This window comes from Rhinatrema bivittatum, chromosome 1 (assembly GCF_901001135.1).
Source record: "Rhinatrema bivittatum chromosome 1, aRhiBiv1.1, whole genome shotgun sequence".
NCBI classification, from domain to species: Eukaryota; Metazoa; Chordata; class Amphibia; order Gymnophiona; family Rhinatrematidae; genus Rhinatrema; species Rhinatrema bivittatum.
In genome coordinates this window covers 547,573,727-547,589,317 of record NC_042615.1, presented here as the reverse complement: position 1 = coordinate 547,589,317, position 15,591 = coordinate 547,573,727, and the positions used below count along the sequence as shown (strand labels likewise).

Here is a 15,591-nt window from a genome sequence, read left to right as displayed (position 1 = left end):
CTCTGTATCATATTTTTTTTATTTTTTAAATTAATAACATGTATTACAGACCAATATAAAGGTATCAGTCTAAGCAATGTACAGCAAAAAAAACAAAAAAACAAACTGGGGTAGATTTTAAAAAATTGCGCGATCGCGTACTTTTGTTCGCGCACCAGGCGCGAACAAAAGTACGCTGGATTTTATAAGTTACGCGCGTAGCTGCGCGTATCTTATAAAATCTGGGGTCGGCGCGCGCAAGGGGGTGCACATTTGTGCCGAGCCCAGCGCGCGCTGCCTTTTCCCTCCGAGGCCGCTCCAATTTCGGAGCGGCCTCGGAGGGAACTTTCCTTTGCCCTCCCCCCACCTTCCCCTCCCTTCCCCTCCCTTCCCCTACCTAACCCACCCCCCTGGCCCTATCTAAACCACCCCCCCTTACCTTTGTTGGCAGATTTACGCCTGCTAAAAGCAGATGTTAATCTGCGCACGCCAGCGGGCTGCTGGTGCGCCGTCACCCCGACCCGGGGGCTGGTCTAGAGGCCTCGACCACGCCCCCAGGCCAGCACCACGCCCCCGGGCCCGCCCCTGAAACGCTGCGTCGTTTCGGGAATGCCCCCGACACGCCCCCTCCCCACCCCTTTTAGAAAGCCCCGGGACTTACACGCGTCTCGGGGCTCTGCGCGCACCGTCGGCCTATGCAAAATAGGCGCGTGCAGGGCTTTTAAAATCCGCCCCACTGTGTGCAGTACCTGCAGTTTGTTTGCTGATCTTCATTTTTCTTTATTTAAGCGGCTAATATGGCAACTACCTTACTTTATGAAATATGATGAGAATTCCACCCCTTAGCCCAGCACGCACTTCATACAGGAATAGCACAGGAAAATTAATCCAATCACACAAAGCGCAGAGTCATTTGTGTAAATATATAACATCCTTGAAGAACTTTATACTACCATCGGCAGCACAACAATCCTGAATTTTAAGCTGAAATCTAAATACAATGGCAAGGACACATCTTGAATATGTGGTGGTGCATACCTGCAATTTGCATCTTGTTGCCAGCAAAACTACATTAAAGTTTCCTTGCACTTTGAAATACAGTACTATGAAATGAAGAATATGGTTTTAAAAAAAAGTACAGTATGTTCTTCAGATCCATACCAAACTTATGATTCATTAAAGGAAATTGGAAGCAGACAACTGGAGACAGAGCATCTCTCTATAGACATACAGTATATACCACAGATATGGAGCAAGAGATAGATAAAGATAGAGACATATACTTAAGAGTTTTTGTATGGTGGCCATAAGAACAACCAAAAATAGCAATATGGTTAAAAAAAAGAAAAAAGCTATCAAATAATTGAAACAGACAGGATGAACACTGAGAAATTAAGTGTCCGAGTAAGCTGGCACAAAGAAGCAAGTTTTCAGTTTGACCAGACAGCAATAAGGGAGAAGTCCATGGAGGCTGAACATGTACAGTGCCAGCCCAGCGATGTGCAGTACTTGTTCTGAAGCTGTAAGCATATTCTACTTTACAGAAATATATGCAGAGAAGGGCGACCAAAATGATAAAGGAGATGGAATGGCTCCCCTATGAGGAAAGGATAACAAGATTAGAGCTGTTCATCTTAGTGAAGAGACGGTTTAGGGGGATATGATAGAGATCTACAAAATCATGAAATGACTTGAATGGGTAAATGTGAAACAGTTATTTACTCTTTTAGATAATACAAGGACTGGGGGCACTTCATGAAGTTCACAAATAGCACTTTTAAAACAAAATCGGAGAAAATTATTTTTCACTCAACACAATTAAGCTCTGGAATTCATTGCAAGAGGATGTGGTTAAGGCAACTAGTGCAGCTGGGAACACTTATATTCTGCAATGCTTGGCAGAGGCAATTTACCAATTTGTTCTGAGATCCCCTCAAGGTAGGATATTTGCAGATGGGCATTATCATATCCTTCCCATGACCAGATTCAGAGGGCTTCATGGCAGAGAGGGAAAATCCCATTCCTGCTTGTTTGTGTAGAACATGGTCACTTCATTGTCCTTCTGGATAAAGATGCTCTTTGTTGAAAGAAGGTTGAAGCCCTGAAACCATGATCCTTGAAACCACCCTGCACACTTGTGTACTCCCACCCCCAGTTGAGGCATCAGTTGACAGAGTCACTTGATGTGGTGGAACACACAATAAGAGGCCAACATGTACAGCTTCCAAATTCACCACAGGATGGGTGCTCTTATCCTGGGGTCATTGAGATTTGGTATGATAATAGCTTATTGAACTGATCCTATTAACTTTAGAGGCCCTATTTAAGCCCCACATGTGAAGATGAGTCAGAGGAACCATGCACTGCAATATTCATGTGTCCAAGAATGACCAGGGCCAACCTTGCTGATGCTCAGTCCCATTGAAGCAGAGACCTTACCAGGTCCATCAGCAATGCAGCTCTTTCTGCTCAAGCTAGTCTAACCAGACCCTAGTGAACCGGCTTCTCTGAGCTAGAATCAGGTTTGATTTAGCAAACTTGATCAGGAAACTCAGAGGTCCATATTCAGAAACATTTATCTGGATAACTCATTAGTTATTTGGTTAAATGAATATTTGGACACTTATCCGGCTAAAATTTAGCTGGATAACTTAAGGGCATTCTGGAGGTGTTTTAGGGAGGAGTTGCATTACCTGGATAAGTTATCTGGCTAACTCTGATAGAGTTAGCCAGATAACTTTATCCGGCTAACTTTAGGACTGTTCTTTGACGTGGCCAGACTTAACTGGATAGGTTATCTGGCTAACTTTAAGACTGCCGGCTATATTCAATAGTGTGGCTGCACAATTGAATATACCTTCAAAGTTAGCTGAATAAGTTTATTCATCTTATCTGGACTGACTAAATATGTATTTTTCAGGGACTAAAGATGCCACATGGTCTTCTTAAGCGCCTCTAGAAATCCTGATGGAGATGGACTCTTCACCAGACAGTTGAACACACAGACTCCCTGCTGTTGAAGCTGTGCTGCCACTACCTCAAGGCATTTTGGGAATACCCTCAGGCCGAAAGGCTAAGGGGGAGTACTTTGTATTGGTAGTGTGCATCTTTCACTATAAACCTGAGGAACTTCTGATGGGCAGGATAAATGGGGATGTATGTATAACTGTCCTTCAGATCCAGAGCACATATTCAGTCTTTCTGGAGAGAGTACATCTTGAACCTCTTCCAAACCAACATGTTCAGTCTCCACAAATCCAGAAAAGATCTCAATTCCCCCAATTCATTGGGAATTAGGAAATATAAAGAATAGAAAGCCTGGTGACACTGATAAGAAGTAATGTTTTACTGCTTTCTGCTGAAGAAGGATTTTCAGCTGTAGTTGGGCGAATTGAGAATGGAATCTACTAGGTCAAAGGAGGGCAAGAGAAGCATAAGCGTTACACATACTCCACCATTTTCAGGACCTATTGGTCCCTAGTGATACAATGCCACTTCAGCAGGAAAAACTAAATCTACCTCTCACTGGAGGAGGTGGGGAGATGGGTATCAGTCATCAAAAACTAGTCTCAGAGTTAGACTGCATCTACTGCTGATGCCTTTTTTTCTGTTGATCTCAAGTGGGCAGCTGCTGCTGCTTAAGAGTGGGAGAAGCTCGATGATGCTGAAAAGTGTGGATGGAACAATGGATGTTTATAGGAAAAATACCGACATCAGGCAGGAGCCAGCTGGTCCCCCACTACTGCTAACAATAGTAGGGTGGATTGAAGCTCTTTAATCAGCAATTGTCACTTGAATTTTGCTGCCATATAAGTTGTCCCTGTGCAAGGAACATCTATGAGACAATCGTTCACGACCTCTTGGAGACTACTCGTTTGTAATCACGGGAACCTTTGAGCTCCAATGGAAGCAGCAAAATCCTGGCTGCAATAACAAAAGCTTTGTAAATGGAATGGATGAGTTTCTCGTATTCCCCTACTGCTTAACAGAAGTCCAACTGCTCTGAGTCTGATGATTCTGGCAGATACTTCAGATTTTGTACTCATTTTGCAACTACCACAACATGTAGATCTGGTGAGGTGAAAGCCAGGCACTCAGCATGGATCCCTGGAAGACCTTTTCAATACATGCATACAATGCTTTTGGATCCTTCCCAGCAGGCATGTAGGAGTGATGATGAGTGTGCTCAGCAGGTTTCAAAGCGGACTTCATCATTAAGAAGTGGTGTAGTAGTTGTAACCCCCCAACCCCTGACCCAACACCAAAGCTGGAGGAAGCCTTTAAGTCCAGCTTCCAGGCCACCAGAAGGCAATATATCGGTGTCTTCCACATCATCATCAGCAAGTCCTTGAGGAGTTTGGGAACTGGGATAACTGCAAAGTCTGTTGGGAAGGTGAAGAAACCTGAAGACATTCGTCCTTAGATTCTTTTCCTTTCTAATACTGAGAGACAGCATCTTTAGCAGCCTATCCAAGAACATGGAGTAGGAGACATCATTCACAGAGAAGTATGCTGTGGCAAGTCTGGCAGGGGATCCAAGGGAATCCCTGTGGAATCTTCTTCCTTCTTTGACCATAAAGAAACACTGTGTCACAACCCTGACAATCAAGGAGGGGATCTCTGCTGATCTGAGGGGTAAATGTCTGGTAGAAAAACAGAATGAACTGATCTGTCTTCTTCCCCTTACGATTCATGAATTTATATACAATGGAGGAGAGGCAGGGACAATATTATATAGACTTCTAAATACTTAGCTTCCACATTCAAATCCGCCCTTCACAATTACAGACACGCTACCCTCAAGACGAAACATGACTACTATGCTTCTAAAATACATGAATACAAGTTCAATCCTAAAGCCCTATTCTCTTATGTCGCCAACCTCACTAAATCTGCTTCCCACCCCTTCTCTGACGAAGAAGCCAAAAGCAAGACTGAAGAACTTGCCCTCTATTTCCGTGACAAAATAGCAAACATCCTACTCCGTCTCTCAACCACTTCCCCTCCTGTGAACCCACTCCCAAAAACTGCTAATGCCTTCCTTGAATCACTTGATCTCACCTCCTCTAAGGAAGTTGAATCTATACTAAAAAAAAACTCAAACCAGCGACCCACACATCTGATCCTATCCCAACTAAAGCACTGTTATCCATTCCAAATATCATCCCCAAACCCTTAGCCAACATAACTGTTTCCTCACCTTTGGCCAAGTCCCTGAACCTCTAAAACATGCTATGGTCAAACCCCTCCTTAAAAAACCCATCCTTGACCCAAAAGACCCATCCAATTACTGTCCTCTCTCAAACCTTCCATTTATAGCCAAAATCATGGAAAAGGTGGTTAACTCCCAGCTCACGGATTACCTTGACACCCATAACATTCTTCACCCTTCCCAATTTGGTTTCCGTAAGCAGTTTAACACTGAAATCCTCTTACTTGCTCTCACAGGCACCCTCCTCAAAGGCCTTGATCAAGGGCAATGTTACATCCTAGCTCTCCTTGACATCTCCTCAGCATTTGACACCATAAGCCACAACCTCCTCCTCTCCCGCCTTTCAGACATAGGCATATCGGGATCAGCCTACCACTGGTTTAAATCCTACTTGGCCAACAGACAATACACTGTAAAATTAGGAAATTCAGAATCCCCCCATATTCCCCTCTCCCAAGGCATCCCTCAAGGCTCTTCACTTTCCTCCACCCTTTTTAATATATCCTGTTGCCTCTCTGCCATCTTCTCTCTGATCTTGGCCTCAAATGTTTCATATACGCCGATGATGTCCAAGTCCTCATACCCATACAAGAATCCATCTCTAAATCCCTATTATTCTGGGAGAAATGCCTCTTATCCATAAACACCCTCCTCACAAGCCTCCAACTATCTCTCAACACCGCCAAAACCGAGCTGCTCATCATATCCAACCCACAGAACCCTATGCTAGCCCCCACAAGCGACCCTTCACCAAACTTGACCTCTATACAGCCATTAGTGCGTTGATCTAGGTGTTATGATTGATCAGCATTTAAACTTTAAAAAATACATAAACACCACCCTAAAAGATGGTTTCTATAAACTCCATAATTGAAGAAACTCAAACCCTTACTACACTCACATGATCTCCGTACAGTCATACAAGCAACCATTTGCACAAAGATGGACTACCGCAACTCACTACTTCTGGACCCTCTGTACGCTACCAAATCGCTTCAAATGCTGCAAAATGCGGTAGCCAGAACCCTCACTAATCCCAGCAAATCCGACCACATAACCCCTGTCCTCAAAGAACTGCATTGGCTCCCTATTCCCTCACGTATCCTTTTCAAAACCCTAACCATTATCCACAAAACTCTCTACAACCTCAACTCCAACTGGCTTGAAGAGCTCCTGTGATTCATTCTCCATAACCGCCCTGCCAGAATCACCCACAAAGGCACCCTCTATACCCCCTCCCTTAAGAACACCCACCTCTCCTCCACGAGGGAACGAGTTCTTTCATTTGCAGGTCCCACCCGTTGGAATGCCCTACCAGCTGAACTTCGCATTGAGCCCTGCCTGTACAAATTTAGGAAACAGCTAAAGACCTGGCTCTTTAAGCAGGCATTCCCATCATAATCCTCCCTGATCCCCCCCGCTCCTCCCCCCTAGTTCCCTTTTATTCTTATTTTATGCCATACTACTTTAATTAAGGTTATAATTTTTTTCCTTATGTTTATTCTGTACTTTATTCTTATTTCTGTTATACTCCATGTTTTTGCCACTACCAAAGTTTTTTGCTCCTTTTGCCTTTTCCTTGTTTAGTCGTCCCCCCCCCCCGTTGTGGCTCCCCCGTCCCTGTTCTCTGTATTTCTCTTAGTTCAATATAAACCGATATGATGTACCCATGAATGTCGGTATAAAAAAAGCTGTTATATAAATAAATAAATATATAAATAGATGATGCACAAGAATCAAACATTTTCTGTTGTAAAGAAAGCTGCAGAACCAGGGATCATAATATGAAACTCCTAAGGGGTAGACTCAGGAATAATTTCAGGAAATATTTTTTTATGGAAATAGTGGTGGACACATGGAATGCCCTCCCAGAAGAGGTGAAGGCGAGAATGGTAACTGAAGTCAAAAGGGCATGAGATAAACACAGAAGATCCTAGTAGCTAGTGGATGGAAATGAAGAAACCCTGGTTTCCCTAGTTCATAGCCCGCTGCTCTATCCACTAGGCTACTCCACTCCACTCAAACACCATGGAGCCATACAAAACATAATTGAAAAGTGGTGAACTGATAGGAAATCATATACTGTATAAAGTAGTAATTCACAACATATTGGAACTGAAAATTATTTACTTAATTTAGTAAGCCACTCAAGATACTGTATAAATGATCGTTCATATAACATGCAGTTGCTAAATGTACATAAATTGTTCTTTTCTTCAAAAATCTTTTTGTCACAAATAAACCACCACCTACAAAAGTCCCTTCAATGCACAGTTACTAAGTGTACAAAAATTATCTTTTTTATTTACCCAAAAAACATTTTGACATAGAAAGGACACTACTAATCTTATTGTTGGACATTTGCAAGTCCCATGCTCATTTCAATGCACGACACAGCTGTATTTCAGCACATTATGGCGCCTACTTCAGGGGCTCCATATCTAGTCATCAAATCTCATCATCAAGGTTCTCCGATTCTCACAATTACTACAACTGGTTCCTACAAGACTTGCAAGATCAACCTGTGTGCTTCCTTTTTCTAATTTGCTGAGGGGTGAAGAATGTAATTTTCCTACATTGGCGTACACTGAATTCACATCCTTGTTTGAAAGAAACCTCCACCCCCCCCCCCCCCATATAGCTTATTTGTGTGGATCTAATATCTGTGACAGATTAGTGTTTGAAACCATCGCCCTGTGATATACAACCATCTGATGATAAACCTATTGGACATAGGAACTGTGGCCACTGTACTGTGTGTCCCTACACGATGGAGTTGAAAGAATGTATTCATTCTCAAAATAATCATTTTTATAAACTGAAATATACTAATTGCTTATCTCAGTATGTGATACATATCAAATGTGTGTTTTTTTACCTAATATTGGAAAACCCAAGGGGGTCTATTTTAAAAGCATTGCTCACACAAAAATGGCCATATACGCAAGTATGTGGGCCACACGTGAGCAACACAGATTTTAAAAGCCGTGATTTATGCATGTACATATGCATGTGTGAGCAAAAAATAAGGGGGTGGAAAAGGGGCAGGGCATAGGCATTCCAAGGCAGGGCTAACTGGTACATGCATAACTCCATATTTTAAAACCAGAGGCTGCAGCTCACAGCGGCTTCTTAGCCACATAACATTACTGCTGATCCAGAGGAGGAGCAATTCTGCAGATCTTGCGCTTTGGGTTTATATTACAGGGTGACGGGGTGTCTGGGTCAACTGGGAGGCATGCAAGATGAACCAGAAGGGTCTGGATAACCTTGAGATTGATTGGGCAAACTAATGAACTAACTGGAAAAACTGGGAATGTCCCTCATGAGACCCTGTTTTAAAATCCACTTACATACATGCATTAAAGCTGGCAAAGTCCTATGGAAGATACATGAAGTAGGTTTGCTTGAGTAACCTCTTAAAATTAGGAGCATACTTATGCGCAGTAGGGGTATTTTAAATCTTATGCACACAAGCTTGTTTTAAAATCAGCCTGCAAATGTGTGGTGAAGGCACATTTGATTGAACATCGTAGCTGTATTCAGAGAACTCGGGGAGTGACTGTAAAGCTAGATTTATTTATTTTATTTATTTATTTAACATTTCTTTTATACCGATATCCGATGTTTGAAACAATCTATCTACTGTACAGTTTTAATATTCTCCAGCATCTAACATACAAACTCATGTCACTAATTTTCTATAGCTATCTTTGCTACAAACACACAGCTGCTCAATTATGTCCATCTTTAACATTTTAGTCTTTTAGAACTGTGAATAAAGCTTTAAATAAAGGAGAAACCTGGGTTTTAATTATCAATCACAGCTAAGGTGTGCAAGGAGGCAATTCATTGAAACCCTTTGGGTCTGATGTAGAAATCATTTGCTGTAGTTTAAATGGCTATAATAGTTTCCCCACACTGCTTGACCTTGCAGGAATATGGTATATCCCATTCCTTGGAGCATTTGTCAAAGAGAACCAGCAGAAATTAGAAAGTCTCTCAGGTGTGACTAGAGGGATTTGCAATGCATGCCCTGCTATATATCAGTGCTGGATACCAGACATATTATCTACACATAAGTGGAAGTCCAATCATGCTGTCTTGGTGGTAAAGAAGGCATTTCAAATCTATAGAGAATTAATAAGCATTTACTTACAGATACACACACACACACACGAAAAAAACTGTTATAAGTAGTGAATAGCATTTTGTTTCAGCTGTATTATCACAATACAACTCTTAGTGATTGATTTTTATGGGTTATTCCAAATTATTGTGCTGTCTCCTACTACAATCTTGAATGCTGCAGAATGTCATCACCTGCCAACCCATTAGCAGGAATGGTTCAAAAGGAATTTTCTTAAATGTTAGCAGTGTGTTTGATCAGCAAATACAAAACATATTTAACATCAAAGCCAATCAACTCTGAGAAAAGGGGAAAAAGATAATGTGAGTGTAATAATTGTTTAATAATTTGTTATACTGCCTTTCCAAATAAAATCAAATCTTTGAGCAATTTTGTTTTAAACTTTTAATTACAGCAATTCATATTGTATATGATTTTTTGGTAACTTTAGTATTTACAAATTTAAATTCACATTTGGTTGATCTTTACTCACTAAAAACATGAAAGGTCACAAAACAAGATGCAGGTGATGCCTTTCCTGATGCATTTCTCTTATTTGTAATTTTTTTTTACTGACCTTCATTTCTTAACATACAAAGTACCAAGCTGGGTCAGTCCAAGGTACATCGAGCCAGTATCCTGTCTCCAATAGTAGGCAGTTTGGACCACATGTAACCAAAAGATCCCAAAAAGAAGATCTTTTTCTTGTGGATCACTCCTAGGGATAAACTATGGCTTTCCTAACTCTACCCAACTAATCATTATGCAAGGACTTTCTATGTATTTTACTAGAACAATTCCAACAGCACAGTGGCAATATTCTGAACTGCCAAGCAGAAGACCTGGGCTCTATTACTGATGAAGGCCATTCCTGGAATCTCAGCCGTTGTACAACAGTGACACCTAATAGGCCTTAGGGTCTACATGTACCAGATTGCAGAAGATGCTGCTGACTGAGTCCTGCATTGGCTGAGCTAGATAAGAAGGCAGATATAAAATAGGGAAAAATCTTAGGCATGATTCATGGTATTGTAGCTCAGTACGGTTTTGATCGAAGGACCAAATGAGCAGAAGGAAATGACCAAGCCAAAAAAGGAGACTAAGAACAATTACATCATTTTACTTATTTATTTATTAAGAGATTTATATGCCACCTATTCATAGCTCTAGATGGCTAACAAAACATACATAGTCGAGCAAGTAAAACAATAAAAACATGCAAAGTTAAAAAGAGAAAAACATGCAAAGTTAAAAAGAGAAAAACAAATGACAATACATGACATACCAGCAGGTGTGAGATAAAAGCGGGGTCAAGAACCTAAAATGCTTCAAAAGCTTGACAAAATGAGTCTTCAGTAATTGGTTTTTTTTTAAAAGGTCTGCAAACTCATAGTTTAAAAAAGTCTCTCTCTTATGTCAGCCAAATCTATTTGTTTCATGGGTGGGGGGGCACATCTAAAAGACATCTCTCAGCTGAATATAAATGCAGAGCTGCTGATAGATCCATGGCAGCAAGCAGTCCATTACAATAATCACCTGTCAGTAAAATAAGGGCCTGCACCACTGTGGGAAATTTCTCATGCCCTAAAAGGGGACGTAGTGGCCTCAAACCTAATTTATAGTATCCAGTGTTAACAATAGCCTTAATCTGTGGAGACAATTTTAAACGTGTATCAAGTAGAAATGCCTAAACTTTTAACTTTGGTAGAAATAGGGATAGTTCAATTTTGGAAGGTAAATGAAGCTATCATGAACTTGTCTGATCTCTGAAGAACTAGTACCTCAGATTCTTTTGTAGATTGAGGGCTAACATTTTACATGTCAGCCACTGGTAAACTGCAGATAGATAGAGACTGATTGAAATGTATCATTCCAGCAAGATGACATTGGAATAAAAAGATTTGATAACCTGAACAAAGCCCAGCAAGCAGCTTACATAAAGGTGTTAAATACATATTAAACAGGGTAGAGGCAATGCTGAGCTCTGTGGCACCCTGTGCTCAGTGGTTGCCAAGTAGAATATTCAGAGGCGAGGCAAACTCTGTGTTCTGTTAGATAAAATTGATGAAAATCAAGCCAAAACAACTCCGCCAATACCACATTCACTCAATCTAATAAGTAAAAAAGTGTGATTAATGAAATGAAGTTGGTGTCCTAGAGGTAGGACACTGAAGTTCTGAGTTTTGTTGGCGTTTTCCTTTTGCTATAGGGAAGAAGCAGAAGGAGAAGTGCATCCCTTATTGATTCAACTCCCTCCTACCTTTACACAGCAGTCTATTTTGCCGTTTGTTACCTCCAAGCTTTTTGCTTCCACTCCTTGGCTAGTGCCTCTTGTTCCGGGGTGGAGATAGAAGCCTCTCCCTGATATGAGACTTCTTTCAGTCTGGTGCAAGCATAGTATACCACCATGACTGGAGCTTTTGGTGTGTCCTGGAGCTGGACTCCCTGTCAACACGGCGAACCTGAAAGTAGAAGAGCTGCTAAGGGTTGTAAAATCTAGTTAGCTCTTGGATATGCAGAGGCTGATGGTGGCTTCTTCTTGTCAGGGGTGATCAAGAGAAACAGCATGAGACATCGGATGATGTTTCTGAGATGCCAGGTCCCTTGGAAAGGTTGGATCATCTACAGGAGCACCTATGACTGTTCCCACATTTCTAACCCCTGGATTAGAGATGAGTGCTCGCAGGTCAAGGGGTGAGATATCTCTTAAATCCATTTGGAGTGCAATTTGCATTATGAATAATTCTATTTCTAAAAGACTTAAAGGAATCAAATCTCTAATGAGAGACAATAAAGACCATATAGTGAGAGTGGAGCAATCTATTAAAGTGTTTTCTAAGAAACTTTCTGACTATGAAGGAAGGCTAATATCAATTCAGTCTAATGAAGGTTTGCAAAAGGATAACTTTAAATTACAATGCAAGCTGGAAGTGATGGAAAATAAATTGAGATTCTTGAATTTGAGAATCTTGAACTTTCCTCTGACTTCCCTGATGAGTCCAGGAGAATTATTCAAGAAATATCTATTTGAAGTCAAAGTTTACTCCAGAAGCATCACTTCTCTTAAATAAGATCTTATCTTCCTCAGAAAAAAAAAAGTGTTACTGCTACTGAAACAAGTTGAAGCTGGGCAAGAACAGCTGAATATAGACACATTACAACTGTCTGCTTATTTAGAAAATTACAGAATTAGTGTCTTTTAGGGAGGCCTGGTGCCACCGGGTGTGCTACCGTGCAATTGCGTGGGGTGGCACCGCTGGTGGGATGGCACACCTGTGGGGCAGCAGCAGGAGCAGGAAGAGGCTTGTGTTACCCATGGAGTCAGTCCCACCAGCGGCGGAAGAAGTGGAGCCCCATGGTACCGCTGGTGAGATTGAGCCCACCAGCGGCAGAAGAAAACATCACGTCCAGGTGCACCTCCTCCTTTCTGCCTGCACAGCCCTGGAAGAAAAATGTTGCCATGCAGGCAGGAAGGAGGAGGAGCATCACGGCTGCTACAGAAGATGATCAATGTTTGTGTCAGGGCCACCACGTTATCCCACCTCACAGTGGCCCGAGATCAGGAGGCCCGGCAGCAGGGCCGCCATGGATTCCACCTCGCAGCGGCCCGAGAAGATCAGGGCCACAGCGGAGCCCACCCTGTGGTGACCCGCAAAATGGAGGCCCAGAGGTGAGAGAGAGGTTGAGGCTCTGTAGAATGTGTTTGTGTAAGACAGAGTGAGTTCAGAGATTGAGTATGTGTAAGAGAGAGTGAGTTGAGAGACTGTGTGTGGGAGTGAGAGCCTGTATGATCGGGGAGAGAGCATGTGAGAGTGAGACAGCATGCGGGAGTGAGAGCTGGTTTGTGTGAGACAGCATGTGAGAGCCTCTGGGTGTGCATGTGAGACAGCATGTGAGAGTGAGAGCATGTATGTTTGTGTGAGATAGCATATGAGAGAGTGTGAGCCTGAGTGTGTGTGAGACAGCATTTGAAAGAGAGCATTTTAGAGTGAGAGCTGTGTGTGTGTGTGTGTGTGTGTGACTGCATGTGAGTGTAAGAGCCTGTGCCTGTGTATGTGAGACAGAAAGAGAGCAGAAAAGAGAGAGACCCTGTAAAAGGAATTGGCACAAGACCAAGAAAGGGAAGGTGGAAAAAAAAAGCCTGTAACCAACAGATTAGAAAATTAAGATCAGACAGCAATGGTAAAAAAAACCCAAAACATTTTTTAATTTCGAGTGATGAGAGCCTGCCTGGGATGGGTGGGGATATGTGTGTGTGTGTGTGTGTGTGTGTGCATGCATGAGAGCCTTCCTGGGATGGGCAGGGAGTATGTGTGTGAGAATTGGATCCTGCGTGGGATTTGGGTGGATGTGAACGGGATCCTGCCTGGGGTGTGTGGGTGTAAATGGGAGCTTGCCTGGGATGGGGGTGTATATGTAAGAGAGAGAGCAAGAGAGAGAAAATGGGAGCCTACCTGGGTGTGTGTGGATGTGTGTGAGAGAGAATGAGAATGGGAGCCTGCCGGGGTTGTGTGTGAGAGACAGAGGGAGAATAGGTGTTGTGTGTGGATTCCAACCTGCCAGCAGCTGGAATGAAGATGAGGGCCTGACGTTGTTCGTAGATCCCAACCAAAGAATAGCTGGAGACACCTGTGAGTTTGTGTGAGAGAAAGCGAATGTATGTATGAGCTTGTGTGTGTGTGTATATATATATATATATATATATATATATATATATATATATATACACACACACACACACATATATATATAAGAAAGAGTGGAGAAAGTTTGTGCATCCTTGTCCCACTAATCCATGACAATCTTAGGGTGACTCGAAATCAAAGTTCCAGGTATTGACAGCGTGAATTTTTAAAATCTTTTTTAGTTTTATTTTTCAGGTGTTATTTGATGTGCTGCTGTTTTGAAATATTTTACCGATGTTTGGGATATTTAAAACAACTTGTATATAAAGTTGTTAAATTATTTGATCTTTTATTCATCAGCTTTTTTTTGAAATATTATTAGTATGTTTTTAGTATTATGATTATGTATTTATTTTATTTCTTGATTTTGTTGTTTGATGTTTGAGGAATAGTGATGGTTCTTTTTTTCATTTTTGCACTGCATAGAGAGTCTGGCTTCTTGCAGTTTTCTGTTCAGTTTTTGTCTGTGCATTTGTATTTCTACTTTATGGTTGCTCTATTCTATATTTGGTGACGGTCTGTTTATGTTCTGCATGTCTGATTGAGGTGAGGCATTCTCTTAATAAGAAGTGTATTAGTGTTTTAGGAGGATCAAATCCACACCCAACACACATCACAATAGGCCTAATACCATATGGCAGGGGTCAGGAACCTATGGCTCGTGAGCCAGATGTGGCTCTTTTGATGGCTGCATCTGACTCGCAGACAAATCTACCTTATAAATGGGCTTTGACCGACGGCCCGCAAATGCGCAGAAGAGAGCAACTCTACTGCGCATGCGCGGGTGAGCACGTCGGTCAGAGCAGAGCGTGCCTGAAAAAAAAAATGGCGCTGGTAGGAGCAGTAGTGGCGACGGCGGCAGCAAGGGGTGGCGGCGAGGAGCAGTAGCAGCAGTGGTGGCGCACGCAAGGGAGGGACCCCCCCTGAGATATTCCGTCTGCGCCATCCGAGGGAAGGGGTTGTGGATGAGCTGAAAGGGGAGTGGATTGAGAAAGGGGGAGTGACTGAGGGGAGGGGGGAGGGTGGAGAGAGTGACTGAGGGGAGGGAGGGAGGAGAGAGTGACTGAGGGGGGAAGGAGGAGAGAGAGACTGCGGGGAGGGGGGGAGTGACTGAGGGGAGGGGGGAGGGAGGAGAGAGTGACTGAGGGGAGGGGGGAGTGACTGAGGGGAGGGGGAGGGAGGAGAGAGTGACTGAGGGGAGGGGGAGGGAGGAGAGAGTGACAGGGGGGAGGGGGGAGTGACTAGGGGGGAGGGGGGAATGACTGAGGGGGAGGGGGGAGTGACTGAGGGGAGGGAGACTAGAGGGGGGAGGTGAGAGGAAGTGGGAGGCAGACTAGAGGGGGGAGCTTAACCTCACCACGTATCAACCAGACTACAAAGCCATCAGCAAAACCATGCAGCACCAGAAGTCACATTAATGGTAAGAAGTACTTTATTCATCATTGGTTAGCAACAGCATAACAACGTTATTAAAAAGAATTCAGAGACATATTGTACTTTAAAAGTGTTGGTCTTACATAAAATGCACACATTTACTTGTATTTAGTTTTAAACATATTGTATGGCTCTCACGGAATTACATTTTA

At 42.6% G+C, this 15,591-nt stretch overlaps 1 protein-coding gene across 2 annotated transcripts in view; it reads right to left on the bottom strand.

The window, feature by feature from the left end:
• The window catches only part of PCSK5 (proprotein convertase subtilisin/kexin type 5), an 893,215-nt gene that overhangs the window by 383,774 nt on the left and 493,850 nt on the right, over positions 1-15,591 (bottom strand). The gene's annotated exons all lie outside the window — the stretch shown is intronic.